This window comes from Parasteatoda tepidariorum, chromosome 8 (genome assembly GCF_043381705.1).
Source record: "Parasteatoda tepidariorum isolate YZ-2023 chromosome 8, CAS_Ptep_4.0, whole genome shotgun sequence".
NCBI classification, from domain to species: domain Eukaryota; kingdom Metazoa; phylum Arthropoda; class Arachnida; order Araneae; family Theridiidae; genus Parasteatoda; species Parasteatoda tepidariorum.
The window spans coordinates 49,449,438-49,476,191 of NC_092211.1; the positions used below are offsets into that span (position 1 = coordinate 49,449,438).

Here is a 26,754-nt window from a genome sequence, read left to right on the forward strand (position 1 = left end):
AATCGTCGTTTGATTTGAACTTCAAATTATCTTGGTTGAGATGATAATAAACTAACGAAGGAAAAGAAAGTAACTATGAGAACTTTAAAATGAAAATGATAACTATAAAATATTACGCTTTACTTAGAATTGTAGAAAGAACACAAAATACATATAGGCTTTATGAATTTTCTTAGAGTTCAAGCTTAAAAACACTGAAATTATCTAAATTTAAAAAATCGGAAAAAAGTAACAGTGAATAGTAGAACCACGTTTGGAATTTAAAACGCTATGCATGTAACATTATGAATAAAATTTAAAAAGTGAATAATGAAGTAAAAGAAATATCTCTAAGAAATTTTTTTATTAAAATTTTAAATAATTAAATTGATAAGATTTCACGAAGTATAATTTATTTGTTATAAAAAGAAAAACTTGCTTATTTCATTCACCAGGAAAATAAGAAATTCGTGCTTTTACTTAGTCCTTTTCTGAAGTAAGGCATGACCGCAGTGGTCAGACCCATGGAGTTGTCAGACCTCCCAAACAGTGTAAAAAGAGTGTGAAATGGGGGTTTGACATGATTGACGACTTAACTGTACTACTTGGGGGAAAGAAAAGCACCTGGTTATTTTTGTCCGAGTGTCTCATCGAAGTTTTTCCTGACTCCAAGACACCCTTAACATTTTCAAGCGTTCAAACGTGCATGCTTATAAACTTATACAATTTAAATTAATCTTAAGAGACCTTTAGTTATATAATCAAATGTATATAAACTATGCTGAATTTTTTTTTACAGTTTTTGGTGTTTTTTTCGTTCTTTTTATGGAACTTTTTCCAGAATTTGAGAATTGCTATGATTTTAAAATTACCTAAACTTTAAAATTTCTCTTTCAATTAACGGATAACAGCTTTTTTCAAGCCGTTTCTGCATTTTATTCAAATATAAAACAGTATACATAAAGAATTTATGTAATAATAAGAACAGTGATTGTTAATTTTTGGTCACCGGTATTGAATAGTATCACTACTTATGCCAACTGAATACAGTAAAATTTCTCATAAAAATTATGTAACAAATAGAGCATTTTTTTTAAGAAGAGCTCATGGCAATAAATAAGCATATAGCAGGGAACAAAAAAAATCATAAAATTATATTGCAATAAAAATTTCTCCATAGTGGTTTCATTAAAACTAATAATTATTGAGAACAATGATTTTTTTCCTTCTGAACCAAGCAACAAGGAAATCGAAAAATTTATATATAGATACATTATTATAGATTACATTATAGATTTATATTATTGATAAAGATTTAATATAGATAGATTTTATTGATGCATTGCAGGATATGTAATTGAGATCTAAATTTATTCAGCGTCTTCTGAACGCAGTTTGTTGCATCTCAATGAAATAACTGTACAGGCAAAAATAAAGCTCATGTTACTGAAATTTTGAAAAAGTAAAAGTTTTGCCTTAATGTACTCCAGCTTCGAATTTCACCAGCTTTTTACGAGGCTTTTGAATATTTTAAAATTTAAAGAAAAAGATATTATGCTATGACTAGGAGGCAAAAATATGCTAATTGTTGTTCAAATTGGAGTGTTGAAGCAAAGTCGCATTTCAAGTCAAAATCTCATAATTTGAATCATTGCAGGATTAGAATACTTAATTTTTGCAACGTTTTCTCCATTAACGCATTTATTAATGTTCACTTTTATCGTATTATCTCATCTCTCCAGTATGTTACTGTTTAACGAAAAAATATTTATTTATCCCTAAAACAAGAACATATTTCATTTAAAACGTTTCCCTCATACTTTCTTTTGTGGGCCAGCTCAGAGTCAACCAACATTAAAAAACATAATTTCTGGTTCAAGATTTTATTACAACGCTAAATAGGAATCTAATCAAAACTTCGCAAGTCCGAAAGAAAAAAAGACATAGGACTTCATTCGTCTATATCAAATCAAGAAAACAATTTCGGCAAAGATGAAATAAAGTGAAATGAAATAGAAAAGGAAGGTAAAAGCAAAATTGGTTTACTCGCGGACTTTAGGCGTCCCTGGGGGGGGGGGATCGAGAAATACAAAATTTATCAATCGCCCGAATATCCACTGACAAAAAGAAAAAACGATTAAAAACCATGCAAATTAAAAATAAAATCATCCTGTATGAAGTACGTTAAAAATATCAAATTCAAATCAATCATCAGTATTTGAAAAACCTTTCGATAATCCATAGTAAACTGTTTCAAAACAGTAGAAATACCATGTGATTTAGGATGGAATCATTGAGAATCAAGCGTGTGGAAGGAATAGGTTACCCACTGTTGCGTTTCAAAAATTGAACCAAAGTTTATCAAAAAAGAAAAATTAAGATTTAAAAACTAAGAATCATTTAGAATATTTTCAAATTGAAAACTTAAAGCAAGCATTTAGACAGTTTTAAAATAAACTATTGTGCTGTTAGTTACAGAAATGCATTCAATAATTCATGTAATGCGTAAAATATACACAAAACTAATGTATTTCTATAATTATAGCTTATTTTTCACATTTGTTACCGAGTATACTTTAGGACCACTAAATGAAAATTCAGTTGAACCTAGACCATTAATTTATAATTGCTGCTGTGAACCTTAGTAAAGCGTTAAGTACACTAAAATATTCCGGATCAAATTACGGTAAAACGCACCAGCGCTCAGACTGCAGGAACTTTTCACCGTGAAATTAATTTTTACCGGAACATGTTACAAAATAAAAATTTCATAAACCATAATTCTTGCACCAATATTTACCGTAAAATCACTGAATCAGTCTAATTAAATAAATATTACTGTAAGAATTAGAGTATAATATTTTAAGGAAAAAATGAAATTTATAGATGATGTATCCTAAGTGCCGCTACTTTATACCATAATTTGTTCTGGAATTTTTTTACTGTGCGTGATAAGTAAATTCAATGTGGTGCAAATAGAAGATTTAAAAAAAGCCTTAGTTCAAATAAAATTCCATATATTTTGAATCATTGTAGAATAAATTCTTAATATTCGCAACCTCTTCCCCTTCAATCCATTTATATCATATGCATTACAATACAGTAAAAACTCCGCAAATACTAAAAATAGATCTGGGACTTCTCCTTTATATATCTACTCAAGAAAAGAACTCGAACAAAGGTAAACTAAAATAAAAAAATGCATTATTTTACTTATAATACTTTACTTTACATACTTTATTTTACTTTTAAAAACATTATTTTACATTTATAGTCAAGGAGAAATACACGATTTATCTATTAATCACACATCAGCTGACGGAAAAACAATCAAAACTGCACTAAAATGAAAATAAAATTGCCGTGAATCGAGCGCGTAAAAACTGCACCAAATTTGAACCATCAGAATTTTTCAAAAAAAAATTTGGAAATCCGTATCAACAATTTTTGTAAAAGGATCGAAATGCCACGCTTGTTGAGAATCGAACGTATAAGAAAGAATTTATCACGGGTATGATTTGTATAATCGTTTGTCAAAAATTTATTGCAAGAAAATTAGGATATTAAAAAAGAGGCGTTTAGAGTATTTTAAAATTGATAACGTAAGGTATGCATTTAGATAATTTTAAAATACAAATATTGTACTTTTTATTTGCATCAACGCGTACAATATTTGATACACTTTATAAATTATATGTATAAGTTATGTACTTCTATAGTTTATATTTTTCTACCATGCATACTTGTGAAATAATAAATGACTATTTAGGTGAATCAAAGCCATTAAATTTCATTGCTGGTTTAAACCTTAACCAAGTGTTTAGAACACTGTGAAAAAATTCCGGATCATATTACAGAAAAAAGTACACCATAAAATTCTATTTAACGGAATATGTTACGAAACAAAAAATTTGAACTACCTTAATTTTTACAGTAATAATTACCGTGAAATCACAGAATCACTCGAGTTACATAAATAATACTGTAAAAATTACGGTATAATATTTTATATTAAAAATAGAGTTTACAATAAAATAGATTTTATGGATGATGCATCCAAAGTGCTGGTACTTTGTACTATAATTTGATGCGAATTTGTTTTACAGTCAATGTGTAAATAAATTTAATCTAGCGTAAATAGAAGATTTAGAAAGAAAAGTCGGAGTTTAAATAAAATTCATGCATTTTGAATCATTGCTGAATTAAAGTCCTTAATATTCACAACCCTTTTTCCATCAATGCATTTATTTACCTTCACCGCTATCCTGTTATCTCATCCTTCCAGTTTATTCCTTTTTAACGAAAAAATGATTTATTTATCCCTAAAGCACGGACATATTTCATTTAAAACCATTCCCGCATACTTTCTTTTATGTGCCCACTCAGAGTCAACCGACATAAAAAAACATAATCCCCGGTTCCAGGTTTTATTCAAATGCGGGATGGGGATCAAATAAAAACTCCGCAAGTTCTAAAAAAGGAGAAGATCTAGGACTTCACTCCTACATATCCACTCAAGAAAACAACTCGAACAAAGATGAAATAAAATAAAATAGGAAAAGAAGGAAAGAAAAACAACAACATCGTTTTACTCGCGGACTTTAGGAGTCACTGGGGGGTAGAGAAATACACGATTTATCCATTGCCCGCACATCAGCATGCAGAAGGGAAGACCGAAATCCATGAAAGCACTCCAGATAAAAATCTTCCCATGTTTCGCTGCTTCTTCATTTTTATCTTTCAAAAGGGAATGCAAAACAAGAAGAAGATATGTTTCAAAGGAAAAATAGTAGAGGAATAATGAATAATGATTGTAATGGGTGTAAAAAGGAATAATCTCTATTGACTCGCTTATAGCTCCAAGTTCGATTTTCCTTACATACATTTGGGCAGTTTTCTGGAAGGGAAGGATTTAATCTTTATACCGTGAAATTGTTTTTTTATTTTTTAAATACTTTATGTGTTGGTAAATAAACTTTTTTAGGGAAGAGATTTTATTTTGTTTTCATTCTTCACCTATTCTATTAAAGAATCCATCTTTTTAGCAAATAGTTTCCGACAGAATCGTGAATCGTTTGGAATGATGTGGTTATTATCATAGTGTGATTGATTTTTTTAAAAAAGCAAATGCATTTTCAAAGATGAGCACGTATAATTAAATTCCTGTTAAAACTCAGCTTATATTTCATTTTTAACTTATTATAATATTTGACTTAATATTAACTTATGATAATATTTGACTTAATATTAACTTATGATAATATTTGACTTAATATTAACTTATGATAATATTTGACTTAATATTAACTTATGATAATATTTGACTTAATATTAACTTATGATAATATTTGACTTAATATTAACTTATGATAATATTTGACTTAATATTAACTTATGATAATATTTGACTTAATATTAACTTATGATAATATTTGACTTAATATTAACTTATGATAATATTTGACTTAATATTAACTTATGATAATATTTGACTTAATATTAACTTATGATAATATTTGACTTAATATTAACTTATGATAATATTTGACTTAATATTAACTTATGATAATATTTGACTTAATATTAACTTATGATAATATTTGACTTAATATTAACTTATGATAATATTTGACTTAATATTAACTTATGATAATATTTGACTTAATATTAACTTATGATAATATTTGACTTAATATTAACTTATGATAATATTTGACTTAATATTAACTTATGATAATATTTGACTTAATATTAACTTATGATAATATTTGACTTAATATTAACTTATGATAATATTTGACTTAATATTAACTTATGATAATATTTGACTTAATATTAACTTATGATAATATTTGACTTAATATTAACTTATGATAATATTTGACTTAATATTAACTTATGATAATATTTGACTTAATATTAACTTATGATAATATTTGACTTAATATTAACTTATGATAATATTTGACTTAATATTAACTTATGATAATATTTGACTTAATATTAACTTATGATAATATTTGACTTAATATTAACTTATGATAATATTTGACTTAATATTAACTTATGATAATATTTGACTTAATATTAACTTATGATAATATTTGACTTAATATTAACTTATGATAATATTTGACTTAATATTAACTTATGATAATATTTGACTTAATATTAACTTATGATAATATTTGACTTAATATTAACTTATGATAATATTTGACTTAATATTAACTTATGATAATATTTGACTTAATATTAACTTATGATAATATTTGACTTAATATTAACTTATGATAATATTTGACTTAATATTAACTTATGATAATATTTGACTTAATATTAACTTATGATAATATTTGACTTAATATTAACTTATGATAATATTTGACTTAATATTAACTTATGATAATATTTGACTTAATATTAACTTATGATAATATTTGACTTAATATTAACTTATGATAATATTTGACTTAATATTAACTTATGATAATATTTGACTTAATATTAACTTATGATAATATTTGACTTAATATTAACTTATGATAATATTTGACTTAATATTAACTTATGATAATATTTGACTTAATATTAACTTATGATAATATTTGACTTAATATTAACTTATGATAATATTTGACTTAATATTAACTTATGATAATATTTGACTTAATATTAACTTATGATAATATTTGACTTAATATTAACTTATGATAATATTTGACTTAATATTAACTTATGATAATATTTGACTTAATATTAACTTATGATAATATTTGACTTAATATTAACTTATGATAATATTTGACTTAATATTAACTTATGATAATATTTGACTTAATATTAACTTATGATAATATTTGACTTAATATTAACTTATGATAATATTTGACTTAATATTAACTTATGATAATATTTGACTTAATATTAACTTATGATAATATTTGACTTAATATTAACTTATGATAATATTTGACTTAATATTAACTTATGATAATATTTGACTTAATATTAACTTATGATAATATTTGACTTAATATTAACTTATGATAATATTTGACTTAATATTAACTTATGATAATATTTGACTTAATATTAACTTATGATAATATTTGACTTAATATTAACTTATGATAATATTTGACTTAATATTAACTTATGATAATATTTGACTTAATATTAACTTATGATAATATTTGACTTAATATTAACTTATGATAATATTTGACTTAATATTAACTTATGATAATATTTGACTTAATATTAACTTATGATAATATTTGACTTAATATTAACTTATGATAATATTTGACTTAATATTAACTTATGATAATATTTAACTATTAATTTAATATTTCCCTTTTAATATCTAACTATCTTTTAATAATGGTGTAAAAAGGAATAATCTCTATTGACTCGCTTATAGATCCAAGTTCGATTTTCCTTACATGCTGTTTTCTGGAAGGGAAGGATTTAATCTTTTTACCGTGAAATTGTTTTTTTATTATTTTTAAATACTTTATGTGTTGGTAAATAAAATTTTTTCGAGAAGAGTTTTTATTTTGTTTTTCTTCCTCACCTATTTTATTAAAGGAGCCATCTTTTTGAGAAATAGTTTCAGAAAGAATTGTTTGGAATGATGTGGTTATTATAATAGTGTGATTGAATTGAAAAGAAAAGCAAATGCTTTTTCAAAGATGAGCTCGTATAATTAAATTCCTGTTAAAACTAAGCTTATATTTCATTTTTAACTTATGATAATATTTGATTTAATATTAACTTATGCTAATATTTAACTATTAATTTAATATTTCACTTTTAATATTTAACTCAATATGAAACCCTAAGTTTAGACTAAGAGTTTTAGAAATTATGTATTTATTATTGTACTGAAAAATTGATAACAATTTTCAGGTAAAGGGGTTTAAATATATGAGATGCCACGTTAAGTTGGATGGTGGGCTATTCAAGGGGGTTCTCCAAAGCTGTTCAGGAAATAAAAAATAAAAAATTTATTTTATATATTTCAGGTAATCGTCTTTATTTCAGAAATTCAGATTAGATTAAGATAAATGAGATTTTTATTTCAGATAACTCCTGAAAAATTTTGATGTTGGGCTAGAGGTTGCCTGAATTATAGTGTATTTGTAGAAATTATTTATTGAAAATATTAAAATAAAATATGTAAACATATTTTTCCAAAAAGTACCAGTACAGTACAAGTAAAACGATTTTGAATAATTTGACAAACTCATTTGAATTCCAAAAATATCGAAAGTTTCTTTTATTTTAGGGAAATGTTTTTTTAAATAACCTATTAAAATATGTTTTTTTAAAGACCATTTATCACCGAATCACTTCCAGCAACTTATGAAATTGATCAATTGATTCGAATGAATGAACCATCAAAACATTTATTGCGATAACACTGCATTGATTCAGTAATCCAATCCATCATTTTAAAACAGTCAGTTCACTTTCGTTGCTCAACTTTGTTCAAATCACTTGAATAACTTTTTCGGCTAATTTATTTGAAACACTTGGTTTTGTTTTTTGGCTTGATTTTGGACTGATTTTCCTACAAACAGATTTAAATCAATAATATCTAAACAGATTAAAAATTATAAGAAAATATAAACAATTATTGTAAATTATTTTTTCCCTTTGGGTGAATAAATTCTATAATAGTGGGTTAAAACTTTTTGATTCACTTAAAAATTGTTTGTAGTACAGGGAAATACACGAAAGTAAAATTAACAAAATTGTGCCAAAAATACTTCTATACTTTTCTGATTCGGCGATACTTTTTAGATATCGCTTACTAGAGAGGAAAGAATTTGAATCCGTCGAAGAAAATGTATACTGATACAAAGGTACGCTGATTATTTCAGATGATTTAATTTCGTAATTTAAAAAATCGTCGCCTCTACATAATTAACATATTAAAGATTAGGCATAGAAAACCAGTAAGATTATGCTCTACTGCGTAAAAATCATTGAACCAAATGCTATATAGGGTGTTTGCTTTTTTATTTTGCTCATCATAGAATTATTTCATTTCGTTTATATTTAGTGCTTAATATTAGTTTTACTTGAAGCAATTTCCTGTCGATTTGTTTTAAGAAGTTTGAATCGATATGTCAAACACCAATTTTTGCATTAAAAAAAGGTCTTCTCATCAAAGGACGCAGCCTGAAATGGCCTAAGCACTTTTATTAGTTTTCTCCTATAAGAACCAATTGAACGGTGCATTTAAAAGAAAGAAAATTTGCGATTCTTCAGAAATCTTAATAAAATGCTATTAGTTTTGAAATACATAACTCAATTTTTCCAATTTCTAAGAAATTTTAAACAATACTTAAAGAGTTAAATATTTTACTTTCAATTTTTAAACACTTTCTTTTTTTAATTGATGAAGTAAATAAGCCATTCATAAACTCAGATTTATTGCAATAAGTTAAATAATTACTTTTTTAGTCAATAATGTAATTATATAAAAAGTAGAAAACAAATTTATTTTGCTTATAATAAATTAACTTAAAGAAAAAAAATATTATCCAATTATGAGTCTTCTGAATGCTGAAAAAGCATTGCTTAAAGTTTCAAACGACATTTTGAGTTGAGATATTTTTTTTCCTGTTTTTCTTCCATTTTTAAGACTGGACTGGACTTTTAGCACCCACTGATTTCAAAGATTTTCCCCATTTAGAGTATTTTTACCACTCAAGTCTAAAAACTATTTCTTCATTTTAGTACACTGATAATAGAAAAGTAGATTTTCAAAAGTTGTTTTATTAAGCTTTTTTAAAAATTTAGCCTTTTTTATTTTTCAAGTTTTTATCACGATGTTTAAATGGTTTTATTTCATTAGAAAAGCATCATTGCGCAATTTTTTTGACTTTCCAAAACTTATCTAAAAGTAACTTTTAAAATGAACTTACTAACTTTAACTTTTATTAACATATCTTATTTAAAATTTACAGAAGTTTAACATCAACACAGGCGTTATTTAAATGTAAACAATTTTGTGAATAAATACTAATTTTTTATTTTGTTTGGAGTTAAATATTGAAGAGACATTATCGTATGTACATTACAGTACGTATGTACTACTTATGTACGTATTACAGTACGTATGTGCTTCATATGTACGTATTACAGTACGTATGTACTATCGTATGTACAAGACATTATAGTATCGTATACATCGTATGTACTATGACATTAGTACATACGATTAAAGTCGAAATAATCAAGGTAAATCTCCTCGAAGCGATTTTAAATTTGCAGTCAAATATGTACTTTTTAAAACCATACTAGCTTAAGGGAATCAACTTATGAAAAGTCTTTTTTAAATAAAATAAAAAATAAAGAACTTTATTTTTATTAAGAACAATTTTTTTGATCAAAAAAATGAAAGTACAAATTAGATATTAGATTAATATTCAAGTGCTAGTAATAAACTTACGCAACATGCTACATTTGAACCTGTTACCAACTGTTTTGATAGGTTTATTAAAAATCGAGCAAATTTTCATACCAGCTAAAAAAATTCGAAGTGAGAAAAATGATTTGAAAACAAACATTTTTAGGTAAAAGAAAAACTTGACTGAAAAGACTATTGAAATTTAGAAAATGCTTGTGATTACGTATTTTCAGTATGTATGTTTTTGAATTTTCGCTGTAATTTCAGAAATTTTTGCACTGTCATTTTACATAAGGAGCCATTTCGCTCAGAATGTAACAGATCATAAAATTTGTTTCAAAGAACCAAATGTTTCGCTTGAAAAAACCATCTAGATTATTTAAATTATGAGAAAACACATAGCAGCTAGAAAAAAGATTTTAAAAAGAATATCAGGAATAATATTTTTAATGTTAACTGATTTTAGTACATTATTTGAATTAAACAGAAATTCTTTCGCAATTTATCTTCATACATATTTCAGATCATTTTCTGTCTGAAAGGTATATTTTCCCGAAAAAAATTAATTTAAAATTTTTCTTGGCAAATTAAATATTTCGACTCTTAAAAAAATAATTCATCCGCCAAAAAATTGTTTCTAAGCATCATCCAGCGAAATCCTAAGGTTTAATCTTACTGAGAGCAAAAGATTTTTATTGTATTGTCGCAAAAAAAAAGTTTTATTAAAAATGGTGTTAATGTAATTATCAGCACTAAGCTGAAAAAAGAACTTTTATAATATCATTGTTTTCTGTGTAACAAGGAGCAAAATCAACACATAAAACAGCTTGAAAAAAAAATCTTCAAACAACATCTGTTGAAAGAAAGATTTGGCTCGTAGAAAAGAATTAAAAAAAAGGAAAAAGTACCTATTGTTTTCTTTGATTGTTTGAAAGAAAAACGTTTTTTAAGGGATATTCGTTCTTTAAGTGGAAGGTAAGAGCTATACAAACATGGAAAAAGTTAAGAAAACCACTGAAAACCACTTGGAAACTTTCGAAAAGAATAGAACTGAAAAGTCGTCTGCACATCACGAATTTAATATATAGCAAAAGTAAAAAAGAAATTATTTTAAAAAAATTTCAAAAAACTGCAGCGACAAGATTATTGGATTAGAAATCAAAGTTAAGAGTATAAAAATGAACGCTTGGTTTTTTTAAGGTCAGAGCAGCAATAAAAAAATTCCACTTCAAATATTTCTCAAAAAGTACCCTTAAAAAGCCAGAATAAAAAAAAAACTGAAAAAAAGGGCTTGAAAAAAAGGACAATGAAAATCGAGAGAATTGTTTGCGCTGATCAAGTTTGGCTACTAGCCAATAAGATGTACACGTGACTTTAGAAAGAAGAGAGAAAAAAAAAGAGAGCATATATACTAAAAAAAATCGGTTTGGAGGAGAGGGATAAAAACTGTTGAGACGCACTCGCTAAGAGAGATAGATGTTTTTTTCTTAACAAAAAAAAAAGCTGTTGTAAATGAACTCAATAGTTACACGTTTGAAATTAAACTACTTGAACTGAGATAAAAAAAAAGTATTTGTATTTTATCATTGTTTGCGATTGAAACAGCAACAAAAAAGTATATAAAAACTTTTCTTTTTTTCCTTCATTTTGAAATTTTTATTTTCAATTTTTTTTATTAGAATTTGCAACATTAGCTGAGAATAATTTATTTTAAAATGTTTTCAAGTTGTTAGGATTATTTTTATATTATACATGAGAATGTTCCTTCTAAAAGATAATGAGTACAAATACAAGTTTAAATTATTTGCAATCCTGCATAACCAATACACTGGGGAAACACTATAGGTTTACGACTGTTTTCAGTGCAAAATTGGGTGTTACTAGTAGTTATTTCAAACACTGTTAATATCCGAAAAATACCCATTAACTAAAAAAAATATTTTAGAGGAGAACGATAAAAGTTTTTGGCTCACATTCACTGAGATTTTTTTTAAGTAAGAAAAGCTGATGTAAATGAATTTAATGCTTTTGCGTTTAATAATAAACTATTAGAATTGAGATAAAAATCTAAAGAAAAAATATTTGCACTTAACTATTAGTAATTAGAGTAACAATTAAAAAATTACACAAATTCTTCTTCATTTTTATTGTTCTCTTTTATTTTAGAAGTTTAATATTTTACATTAAAATTTGAAATATTAGTGAATAAATATTTATTTAGGAAACATTTAAAAGTAAATATGATGGTTTATTTATAAGCACGTCAAAGCAATCTCAGAAATAAAATGTTTACTTTTTGACAATTCAGCAATCTTTAGACTCTATTTCTTTAATTTTGAGAATCATTTCGTCAAGTAATCTCGAGATTTGTGACAAAACACGAACTCTCAAATATATGACGAAAATGTTTTCTCACCTCGGAACCTCATCGCAGTGCATTGTTAGAAATTGTTAACTAGAATGACGAAACTACAATGTAGACTAAACTATCGAAAATGAAGCGACGAAGCACCTGTTTGGTGGTCAAGGAGTTGGCCTCGTATCAGAAAGATCCCGGGTTCAAATCCAGTTCGGACGTCGCTGTACTTTTTTTCTCAGTTCTATTTGTCCTGGTGTTGTTTGGACGATATTGGTAAACCTGTCTGGTGCTAAACTGATTATTAGAAAAGTTAGCTCCATATGGCTAATTTATTCTTTTTGCTTGAATTATTTTAATGAATTCAATTTCATTGCTATAAACATTTGCTGGAATGCACTCATTGCATTCAGCTAACAATAAATCAGGTTAATTGAGCAATGAATTATAAATTCTCCAATTAGCCTTTTGATAAGTTGGATCATTGAAGTAGGCTCAAAAATTACCAGGCTTATTGGAAAATGTTGGAGACGTTTCGAATTTATCTGGTTCATTGCAAAAAGTAGCCAGAGGTTTGCGAGACACCTGATTTTAAGATTTGTCTACAGCATACCTACAATTCAAAGAAATTTCTAACCATTGTAAATTCAGCTACGGTGGTTTAGAGGATATAGCGTGAGCCTCGCAATGAAATGAATCTGGTTTGAATTCCAGCGGTGACTGGTTGATACGAATTCTGCTTCCGGCTTGCACCAAACATAGTGATGACACAAAAGTATCCTCAGTTGTAGATGAATCATGTGTTGGAATCCCCTTGCCGTCCGACTAACCGAGGGAGATTTTCGTGGTTATCTTCTTCACATAACGCAAATATAGGTTACTTCCATAAATAAATCTTCCACGAATCCTAATTTGTACAACTGCTTAAATCAAGAGTTCCCTTGTCCCCTGAGTTGGAATCAAAATTTTAAGGCTATGAAGTCAAACATTGATATAAATACGCTCAGAATTGGGTCAGCTGTTCAATGCCGGATATGAAATAAAATAAAACCATTATAAATTCAGTGCATTTGCCATTAAGAATTTTCCAGGAAAATTTTTTGAATGTGTCAGGCTTAAAATATCAAATTTGTTTAAGAAAAGTCAAACAATACCCAAAATTTAGTCATGATTTATGTCAATACAACAAATTTTTCAAAAAAATAAGTACTATAAAATGGAAGCGAAAAATATATCATATTGTTTTTTTTTTTTTTAAATGTTTTCCCAAGTTAAGATGAGACCCTTAAAAATTAATGTGAATGAAAATTTAAGTTATTCCATTACGTTTTTCCATTTTCTTGCATTCCTTACGAAAAAACAAATCACTTGAGAAAATTCCAGACTAGTCAGACTTTGGTAAACATCTGTTTTAGAATGTCATATTAAATTCCATTATTTCTATTCCAGGATTCGACAATACATGAATTCGAAAGAATTTTGAATGAGAGCCTAGAACGAGAAATATGATCATGATGTTTATTTTACAAACTTCTCTCCCTAGTTTTGTTGAGTATTTCCATATAAAATGTCTAACTTTTAGGTTAGTAAACAGCATGCTGTTATAGAGTTTTATAATATATATTTCTATTTAGCTAAACTTGAAATAAGTTTTAAAGTTAAGTTGAAAGTTTGACTTCTGGTTTAAAATTGAAGACATCTGTTTAAATCTCAGATGTATTCGATATTTTATTGAAAATATTAAAATACTGAAAATTTTAGATTGAATTAAAAATGCAATTTTTAAGTTGCGTTAAGAAAATTGATTTGCGCTGTTAAATTACATTGTACAGAAGTAATTTTCAATTTGAACTTGTTTGTGTGTATTTTTAATATTTTATTGTATTTTGAAAGTTTTAATGTTCTTTTTATTGTTTTTATGGATTTTTAATATATGTATTTCTTAGAATCTTTGTCAAAACTTAATTACTTAGACTTTCTATATTATGTGACAGTAATTATTATTCAAGAGATAAAATAGATTTCAGTTTGCCTTTAGGCTTCATACATTATATAACAGTAATTATTACTTATACAAAATGGATATAAGGTTACAAAAAAATAATTACAGTTTCAAAAAAAATATCTCAAAAATAAAATAAAAAAATTCCATAAATATGGACAAATTTCTATAATTCAAATAATTATTCAAATACATTTTTGTAAACGTTTGATAAAATAGACAAAAAATGGGATATTTGATTTAAAATATTTTATCTTCGCTGAAAATGCAATCCTCTCGAAAACTTTTAATAGCTGAGCCAAACAAAAAAAGTATCATACAAAAAACCTTCATTGTAAATATGATTGTATTAAAGAAAACTGTAAGGAAAATGGGAACCCGGGACTGGAACCCGGAATTATCTATGGGAAAAACGAATAAGATTGAAACCTGCTGGAAGAGAAAAGTATCATACATAATGAGATGATAAGATATCCAATCCTAAAATGCTAAGATTTACAATTTGGTTTGATCTTTGATCTCTAATAAATAGATGGCAGCACAATATGTTTTAACGTCACAATACTATCAGACGTCTCCGAAATGCTTCTGAAATATTTTTGAAAATAAGTCAGATAATTTTTATTAGTAAAGAGACATCATTTATACATTTCAGAAAATAAATAAAAGAGTTTTATATCATTGCAAATGGGTACATGATAAGGGTTGATAATTGCATAGAAACCCTTAGATCATTAACATCAAGAAAATGTGATAGGAAAAGGCAGGGGAAGATATAAAATATTACTATCTATTATTTATTTTGTCATGATCCTCTGAATATACTAAAAATAGAGTGGCGTTACCCTTAAATTTAAATTTTATCACATGATAAAAGTTATTCTTCCAGACTCTGAGGAAAATTCCCCCCAGACTTTTAAAGCAGTATTCCTGTAAATCCCCTTGAATAACACAAAAGAAAAACATCTTCATAATTCCCATACGAGTAAGGTGTTCGTGTCACTTAGCATTAATAAACGATGCAAACGTCTTATATTCTGATAAGATTCCAAAAATGATCGACCATCCTGCACATGTCACGTAGAGCGTAGGGGTAACCATGACAACAGAAGGGGGTCTCGAGTTTTCATCCTTTCAACGGAAGCATTGCCTGTAATCTAAGCGGTCACGTTGAAAAGGGTGGGTTTTTATTTTTGTCCCTGTCATTCGCTTCTGAATCCATCAAATTCCATGACAAAACATGATATGTTTTTCAAGGAATTTTTCTTTGAATAATGAAATAAACCTCTCCGCCTTAAGTCATATAAATAAGTGTAAAAGCAAAGGTAAAGATTCTTTAGATAAAATTCTCCTCATATTTTCGTGTTAAATACTTAAGAGATGCTTTCTATAATAATTTTTTTTCGAAATTTCTCCAGATTTATTGTCTTATTTTATTAAACTCTTTTAAAAGATAATCAATATTGGATTATGTTCAAATTTGTAGCCTTGTAACTTTGAACCCAATTCAGAATGCAAAAAAAAAACTCGATGAAACTAACTGACATTTTTGCTAAACTGAAAGGAAAACTACGAAAAGCTCCCATAATTTACCCAATGAAAAGAGAATTCTAAGCCATGATTCATCTACCACTGAGAATATTATACGTAAGGACAGTGTTTGGTTCAAGCCAGGCAGTACAATTGACTAGCCGTTGCTAGGATTCGTAACCGGGTCATCTCATTGAATCATATCTCAAACTTCCTTTGTGGAAAAAGTTCTGATGAAACTAAATGACATTTGTGCTAAACTCTAAAAGGACTACCACGAAAAACTTCCACATTTAACACAATGAGAAGGACTGCTGCCAATTCAACCTTAAGAAATGTTCATGTTCTTGTTCTCCATGAAAATTAAGTGCGAAATTATTTCATCCAAGTCTTTTATGAAAGCAAATTAGTCCTAAAGTTCGCTTCATAAATAATTTTTGTTTTATGTGTTAGTTTTTAAAATTACAAAGTTGGACTAGGTCATAATAAGCCACACAACCACTAATCGGCTAATTTTTCCAACACGGCAGTAAAATGAAAGAAAGTTATCTGGTATTTTCTGAATTAATAAAGCTCAGTGGACAATTTTCGTAATATAATTTTGTGCTAAAAGAAATATCCAAAATAATCTCTGATGACGAATTTTTTAAAAATTCCAATACTTTTTAGTTTAAGTTGCGTTATTTTTTTTTGTATACTTCACCTTAATTAAGGAGATATTTTTCATCTAACTCTAAATTTTTTTCCTTAAAAATGCCTTTTATTTATTTTCGAGAATCTTAAAGCCAGTTTTCAAATTTCGAAAATTTTTTCTCAAAGCTACATTTTTAAAATCAGTCGGAATCATAACTAGAACAAATCTTCTTCACTTTGCTTTAAATTTGAACTGTATGCACAAAATGACTTTTCTTTTTCATTGAAGTCCTTAAGATTGTTTCATTTCGTAGCGTAGCTTTTTTATATAAACAATTTTCTAATTAAAATATAAACAATTCAGAAACCTTTATCGAAATTAGATGTACATTTTGAGTTAGAATTTTTTTCACACTTGCATGAAGTAATGAAATTCTTAGTGATTTTCCAACTTATTAACCGTAGTGCTCAACTGAAAACACTTGGAATTTATGACAGTAAGGTTTAAAAAAATATCAGAGACATCTATTCTCACCGCCCATGCAAACTATTTTGCTTCAGTAGTCCCTGGTCTCTACATTTAGTAAACAGTTTCACGATAAAAGATATAAAAAAAAAATCAGATAAAAGAGTTCTCGGAACACCCTGGGGCAATCATGCAAGCACTTGACAAATGAAGACGAGAATAATTCCAGCCAAAATGCAGCCAAGACCTATACAAACCAATTTCGAACTCAAAAATACGAGTTTCTTTTATTATTTAACCCAACAAGTCGACACAAAAGGATTTTTACCGTCGAAAAAGCAGAGGCATTCTTTTTTACGAAGCAAACAGACGGAGTGGAATAAAATATTCCTTTTTTTATAATTCTCTTTGGCTTCTAAAGTAGAGTGAAATCGCAGGAAAAGAAACAAGTAATGGCTGCCATTTAATTACTTTATAGATTAGAAGTGCTGAATTTTTACTTACTAAAGAATTAAACGATTATAATTCAAAAGTCGTTAATTTGATTTTTTTTAAAATTTCTTTGAAAGTGATGATCAAAATTTTGGCGAATATTTTTTGCTTTATTTCTTTTTCGAACTCTCTTAAATTTACTTTAAAAAATTATAATTTTGGAAAAAAAAGTTGTTTTAAGGAATTAAACAAAACATTTTGTGATAGGAATGCTCATGCAGTCTAACAAGAAATATTAGAAAGTGAATGTTCAATATTAAAAATTTGCAATAATGCTAACAGAAATAGAGGCCTATGTAATACCTCGAAAATTAATTATAAGGTTCTTTCTTTCTTTATATATATATATATATATATATACCGAAGAGCCATTACATTATGACCACCCTCCATCTATAACAATGGNTGAATGCCGGCAATAGATTGTTTATAATCCAGTAAGAATGGACCCGAGTTCGTAATTGTTTTATCTATATATCTACTAAAACAAAAGTTCTACACAACAAAATGATGTGTGTTTTTAGTTGCGCATTAAAGATATTAATACTTTATAATTTAAACTATATATATATATATATATATATATTAACTAGAACAATGTTTCCCTCCCCCCTTTTTTTAGCACAAATGTCATTACTATACAGCACGGTTAGAGCCCGAAAGTTCTGAAATTTGATTAAAAATACGACTGAATTTATTTAGCAATAAAATGTCGAAAAAAAAATCGGAATCTTAGATTAGTGATTATCCCTATCCTATAACCAGTGAAGCCAACTCATCAAGACAAAGTAAAGTTCTGTTTTTATATGAAAAAAATATGAGTGAATCTTTTTTATTACAAGTATGTTCTTCAAATTTTTGGAGGGTGTAGAAATTAAGTATTATTTAGATTTGCTTCAAATGTATTAGGGCACCGGACTATCAGAGAAATCAATTTCTTCTAAACTACGATGAAACAAAAGAGAATTATAGCAAATTTGATCGTTATAATGTTCCAATTTACCAATTTCATGGTGTCGATAATGAGATTGAGGGCACAGATAATATGGTTTAGGATATCGGTATTATGGTTAGTCACTGAACTAAAATTTTTGAGATTCCTTCACATAATCGGATTTGTTTTTTAGTCAGGAATATCAAAGTAAAAAATAATCTCTCAAGAAAAGCACAAGGAATTCGAATGTTTTATTTATATACAAAGAATGCAATTGTTGGTTAGTGGAAAGTTTTATTGAATATATGAAAGGGAATAAACGCACCTGGAATTTCATCAATTCAAAAACAGTCAGGGTTTGTTATGTCGAACAGCAAACAAAATTCAATCATAACCTGCACATATCTTGCAAACGAACACTTTTAAAATAAGCAAACTTTCAGTTCTTGTTTTTTTCAACTACATTGAAGAATAAATTTATTTTCCAAGAATTCTTTACATTTATGGTTACTACGATTGATTTTTAATTGATATTAAAAATATAAGACTTAAATCTGTTTATAATAAATATGTAAGGACTGTTCTCACTATTAAAATCAAAAGATTTATCGAAACTATATATATTTGTTTTTGAAACAAATATCCACTTTATTAACATCTTCAAAACTTTATAATTTTAACTCCATAAATATAGTTTTCGGGGATTGTAATTTGACATTATCCTTTGGTCTCATATTTTTATTTAACAAATATTATCTAAATAATTAGCACTTTACAATAGACATAGTTTAGGCAGTTTTTTTTATTCTCTTTTCTATTTGATATAGATTAATCTTCCTTTGCAACCGTCTTAATAAAAACATATTTATACCTGGAGTTTCAGAAACGACCAATGATTTCAAAAATCAGATTAAAGAACGAAAGTATATAGAAATTTTCTGTGTCTTGTGTTCTGCTAAGGAAACTTTGAAGTTTTCCACCAAGTTTCAAAATTAGTTGCAAAATTCATGAATAGATGGCGCTACTTAGCTGGTAAAACTATAAAATAATGCTATCTGCTACATTTCAGACCATACTGATGATGATACATTTCTTTTTGAAAATATTTCTTCATGTGTATATTTATTTCTGTTCTTCGACTATGCTATGTTGCTGAATATAATAGTTATGGTGATTTAATGAAATTAAAAAAAGAGAATGAAACTTTTAAATGAAATAAAAGTTTACCCAACATTTCACTTATTTCAAAATACATCAGATATTTTCTATGCTATACAGTCAGCAATTGCTGGGAACCAAATCTAGATTTTCTTTGTCAAAATCAAGTCTAGACAAAGTTAATCTCTTGTTATCTGCTAGATTGGGAATTTCATTTTACTTATTATTTTTATGCTTAAATTGTTATAAGATGTCATTGAATGAATATATCAAACTAATAATTTTAAGGTACCAAGTAAATCGCTTTCCAGTTTATATATATAATTGTTTGAATGTTACGTTATATAAAAATACTTTTTTTTCTTTTGATAAAGTTTTTAGCCAGGCCTGCGGAGCATTGAAATAAATATGTATTAAGCAAGTGGCTAGTGTTGCAATTATTTTAAGCAAGGAAATACGAAACTAAACACAAAAAATAAACTAACTTTTAAAAACATTGTCATTTCTGTCAAAAATTTATAAGTTTTTTTTTAACATAAAACAATTAATGTTAAAATAAAACAATTAAGTTTATACTCATTTAAAAATCATTCAGAAAAATTCTTCTCTCAAAATGTGCTCAAAACTACAAGGCTTTACTATACGACTTTACAGATTTACACTCAGATGTTCTAAATTTACTATGTTTGATTATCGATGCAGAATATACTATTAATTATTAATAGTTTGGAGTAAATGTTCTTTTATTTGTTTGAGAAACAATAAATAAATTAGCCATTTCAGTAATTGTTAGTGAGTTGAGATAAAAGTTACAACTCTTAAAAACTAGTTGTCTTAGAAAATAAATGAAGGAATCATTTATAACGGTTATTCATAGTAAATTAAGACGACACACGAATCTTTATAACTGCATTCATTGAATGTTTTGTAAAGAAGATATGTTCCCACTAATCACATAAAGCCAAGAATAATGCCGACTAGTAAAGAGTTAAGACGTACGAAAGACTATTTCGAGCATAAGAATTCAGACATCTTTTATTATTTAGTCCAGAAACTAGCGAAAAAAGAGAAAGATTGGCGAGAAAGCTAAGCTCTGTCGTTTCAATCAACAAAGTTAAATAGAATATTCTGTTTGTCAATCTCATAATGAAATTAAATGATTTAGAAAAAAGATTGTTAAAGAGGCCAATAAAACCAGCTTTGCTATTTCAACTAATTACTTTACGATGATGAATTTAACCGCTTAGTTTGAATTACGAAACAAATGCAGCATTTCGAGAAATAATTAATTTGTAAAATAGATGGTGTACATGGATATTTCTTTTATTTTGAATTAAAGGTTACAGGTGATCTAGTCATCTAATCGTTCATTCAGCTTTTAATGTCACCAATTTTTTATTGCAGTAAAAATTCCAAACTTCACAAGGGAAGGTCTCTACAAATGGAATTTATCACCGTTTTAGCGCCAAATAGAATTGGTCACCAATTAAAATTTCAACCTCATTTTTACTACTCAAATGCAGTTATGTGATGGATATCACCACACGTTAAAATCATTTAATCATTTTTTGATAGCTACAAGTATCTAAATCGAAGTTAGCTAAAATAATTTTTTTTTGCTAAACATAACAACATTTTGCTGCTAAATGGAATTCATAGCCGATGAAACATTTAACTACTTTCTGAGTAGTTAAAGCGCTCAAATGGACTTTAATCTTTTTAGTGTTCTTGGAAAACGTAGTTTTTAAAATATTTTTTTGATTTATCCTTTTTGTTATATTTATGTGAGTTTTGTTATATCTTTTTCATCAATGCCTTTTCGATTATTATCGGAGAAGGGCTAATTACGAAGTTTCACTTCAAGTGAAGGCAACTATGTCTTTCATGAACTATAGGTTGAACATTCATATTGTTATAAGATACAGTTGCCAAAATGGAAAAAATGCATTCTCATTAATATGTCAAATGAGAAATGCTCTTGCTCATATAGCTCGGCAACTGTCTTTCATGAGCTTTAAGTTGAACATACTTCTTGTTGAACGATGTAGAATTTACCGTCAAAGGAATAGAATTTATCACCAATGAGAAATAGTCTTACTCACCAATGAGAAATAGTTAAATGAGAAATAGTCTTACTTATGTAGGTCAGTAACTGCCTTTCATGAGATTTGAGTTGAATATTTTTCTTGATAAACGATTTAGTTGCCAAAAATGGCATCTATAGTATTTGCATAAACATATGAAATAAGAAATACTGAAGAATGTCGTATTTGAGAATATGTTTGCTAAACTTCTTTTTACTGGAAGTGTGCATAAATGTTTCAATTACGAAAGTGCCAACGGATTAAGTTTGGGAATGATGAAAGTAATATACCTATTGTAAGTGCAATATCAATTTTTATTCCATTGCCCTCTCGAATATTATTAAAAAGATTTAAAATCAGAATTCACTTAAATTGACAGCTGTGGATTTTTAGGTCAGCAACTATCTTTCATGAGCTATAGGTTGCAAATTCATATTGTTAAGTGATTGAGTCGCCAAAATTGACAAAATGTACTTTCCACTAAAATGTCAAATGAGAAATCCTCTTGCTCATATAGCTCATCAATTATATTCACGAGCTTTGAGTTGAACATAATTCTTGTGAAACAATGTAGTGTCAAAAAATGGCAAATATATGTAGTGCTCTCCCAAAAATGTCGAATAAAAAGAACCGTCTCGATGTACTAGAGGTAGGCATAAATGTCTCGATTGTTAGTGCCAGCTGACGCAAAGTTGGTAAATGATGAAAGTGCTAGAGCTCTTGTATGTAAATTATATCGACGTTTATTAGAAACGATTTGAAATGAAAGTTTTGCTGACAATGAATGTTAGGAGTGGGCATCTTAAGAAATATCATTCACGAACGGCGAGTTGAAGATTTGCTCTGGTAAAAAATGTAAGATTCAATAAAAGAAACTACATACATTGATTTTTTTATTCTTTAAGTTAAAGTGTCAAATGAGATATGCTGAAGAACAGTGTAAATGTGAAAAATATTTAGTAAGTTCACAAAGAATTGTGCACAAGCATCTTGATCGTTAAAGTGCTTGCTGGTTGAGTTGGAGAAAGCAAATTATCAACAGTGGTGGCAACCTTATGGCAGGTACGAACAAATATTTTCCATTGAGAGTAGCTTGAAATTGCAAAAGCAAGTATTTATTTTTCGGGAGTTTTAAAGCCATTTGCTACACTTCTCAATTTTAATGCTCTATATAAATGTATAATCATAGTCAGGAACACGACAGGCTTTTCTTTTCTAAGCAATTTTATGGATAACATTGGTCACTCAGCTCTTTAATTTTTAAGATTCCAAAATCTCTCTCAAATGCTCCTACATATCCCAGTTTGGGTCGTTCTCTTCTTATGTGTGCCTGCGGCTTACAGGATTTAAAATATGCATTCCAAAAACATGTACTGTGCTCAAGTCTGTCGATCATGCCAACCTTCATCTGTCAAAAGGTACCTCGTGATTGAATCAAGTTAGCATGTCTTATATACCAGTGAATTGATGTTTAATTTTCGTAGTGGTAGTTGCGCCACAATACTCCCCCACCAGAATTTTATCAGGGATAGAATTCGATGAACGGATACCACTAGTTGCTGAACTCTTAAAGACAGGTAGAGCTGCAATTAAGGACACCGGGTTTTTTAGTGTTGAATGTGAGAAGTGTATTAACTTCACAGTTGTAGTTGCTCCTGCGTTGCCATTAGCAGTCGAGTGTATGCAGGCAGCCGTTGTGTTTAATCGAGACGAGACTGAGTAGCAACAGCGTGAGGAGGATTGGATAATGTTGCAGTCACAAGTAGCAAGTCAACTGTTCAGTGTGGACCATCCAAGGAAGTAGGCGTTGCTGCGTGTTCAAATCACGTCCGGAGGTCACCAAAGTGGGGGCGGAGCTACCGACCATGCCTACCTTCATCTATCAAAAGGTACCTCGTGATTGAATCAAGTTAGCATGTCTTATATACCAGTGAATTGATGTTTAACTTTCGTAGTGGTAGTTACGCCACAAGTCTATTGATTTTGATAAATTTTATGATATCAGTATCCTAATTTTATTAATAAATTTCTATATTGTATTATCTTTTCCAAAAGCCACTTACTTTTACTCCTCTAAAAAAGTTCATGAGTCCTTTTGTTTTATAATATGGAAATAGGACTTGTATTAGAGCATTGATCAAAATGGGTTTAGTACGATTTTTATTTAACAAAAAATTAGCTTTTCTGCAAATTAATCGCGACTAAAGAAATTTCGTAGCCCGTTAAAAAACTTATGTAGATAAAAACTATTTTTGCAACCTAGCGGAACATATTCTAGTAGCAATTAGTGGCGTTCTATGTATAGGTAAATGAGCAATTTGCTATTTACTATTAAGTTGGTAATTGTGTTGTTTGAGTACAAATGTAAGAAAACACATGGAAACATCGAAATGTTTTGTTTAGTTTTTAAAACATGGTGATAATTCTGCAGTTATCTACATAAAATATTACATAAAGTTTTCAAAATTGCAAAAAATATCTTAAGTTCTGCTATAATTTTTTAGTTTTTTAAAATAAAATTACTATAATCTTGGCATTCTTTTTATGAAAAGTCAATTTTGTATATTTAAAGAAGATTTTATAGAAAAGCCTCTTTGTACCCGGAAGAGAAATATTTTTCGTATTTCATTAAGACTTCTAATTTTTACGCCTTAATTGATAATTAAAATTTAATAATTATTAGTTTATTCGGTTTTTATCCCTTGAGCTATGAAGTTTTAAAGTAATGCCTTATAATTTCCTCTTCGATTAAAACTTATTAAGCCTTTTGCGTAATTCATTATTTTGAAAAATTTAGCTAAAATAAGTTAAATTCGAATGGAAATGTCACTCTAAAAATGCAAAATTTCGCAATTAAATTTGCTTTCTAATAAGCGTTTCAATTAATTCAGTAGAAAAAAGAGTCTTTAACTGTTAAATAAAGTTAAAAGCACTTTAGTCAGTTCAAAAAAGGGAAATTTTTATGCTTAAGAACGACTTCCGATTAAATTGTCACCATTTTTTTCCTAAGTGAAAGAGAAAAAAAGTTTTTTTTCGCGTGTTTACGTATAGCCAAAAGATTGAAAAAGTCTAAAATGGAACTTAATTGAAAAATAGAAAGATCTTATTCTTCATGACTTTTAATATATTAAAGAAATTAGCTATCAGAATTAATGCTACTTAAACGTCTTAAAATCAAGGATCAGTTAATATGAAGGAACATATTTCATTCTTTTTCAAATAAATACAATAATTAATTCAGAAAAATCCTAACTTGAATAATCTGCTCCAATTCAATTTTTGAAGACTAGTAAATTTACAATAGAAAACTAAGACTGCGGTTCTATAATTGACAAAGTTGTTACTGTTTTTTATGACATTGATTTTTTTAAATTATACATAACCATACCAAACCAGAGACTAAACACATAGCCCCTTGCTTCAAGGGTTTAGTTTTTTAAAAATAAACATGGTATTTATATTATCTATGTTCGATTCTAAACATAGAATGAGCTTAACGCTTGGGCTGGATGAAATAATGTGTCCTTTAACTTACCCACACAGTAAAAAATTCCGAATCCAATTCTACTGAAAAAGTACCTTCTATGTAACAATGGTGAATAATCAGCTATCAAAGTCTCAACCATACAACTTCAGTCTTCCTATTTTCTTTTTTGTTTTTTTTTTTGTTTGTCAAAACGAGCTTTTTTACTTACTAAATTCCGAATCAAATTACGGAACAAAGTACCGGCACTCAGGGTACCTTTTTACCGTAAAATCCATTTTCGCGAGAACGTGTTACGAAACAAAAAAATAAAGTCTGATATATTGTAATTTTTTCAATATCAATTACATTGTCAGGGAATTTTATTTTCATTCTGAAAAGCAGGGAATAGTAAGTTGCAGTTTGTTTACATGTATATTACCATGTATACCATGTATATTTTTAAAAATACCATGAATATTTTGTTTTTGTCAAAGCGAGCCTTTTCACTTACTAAATTCCGTATCAAATTACGGAGCAAAGTACCGGCACTCAGGGTACCGTTTTACCGAAAAATCTATTTTTGCGAGAACATGTTACGAAACAAAAAAAAAAGTCTGATATATTGTAATTTTTTCAATATCAATTACATTGTCAGGGAATTTTATTTTCATTCTGAAAAGCAGGGAATAGTAAGTTGCAGTTTGTTTACATGTATATTACCATGTATACCATGTATATTTTTAAAAATACCATGAATATTTTGTTTTCGTCAAAGCGAGCCTTTTCACTTACTGAATTCCGTATCAAATTACGGAGCAAAGTACCGGCACTCAGGGTACCGTTTTACCGAAAAATCTATTTTTGCGAGAACATGTTACGAAACAAACAAAAAAAGTCTGATATATTGTAATTTTTTCAATATCAATTACATTGTCAGGGAATTTTATTTTCATTCTGAAAAGCAGGGAATAGTAAGTTGCAGTTTGTTTACATGTATATTACCATGTATACCATGTATATTTTTAAAAATACCATGTATATATATTTTTTTTTTGTCAAAGCGAGCCTTTTCACTTACTAAATTCCGTATCAAATTACGGAGCAAAGTACCGGCACTCAGGGTACCTCCTTACCGTAAAATCCATTTTTGCGAGAACATGTTACGAAACAAAAAAAGCCTGATATATTGTAATTTTTTCAATATCAATTACATTGTCAGGGAATTTTA

The 26,754-nt window shown here is 27.7% G+C and overlaps 1 protein-coding gene across 2 annotated transcripts in view; it reads right to left on the bottom strand.

Moving 5' to 3' along the window:
* LOC107455130 (neurexin 1-like) overlaps positions 1–26,754 on the bottom strand; it is a 272,802-nt gene that overhangs the window by 140,817 nt on the left and 105,231 nt on the right. The window lies entirely within an intron of this gene.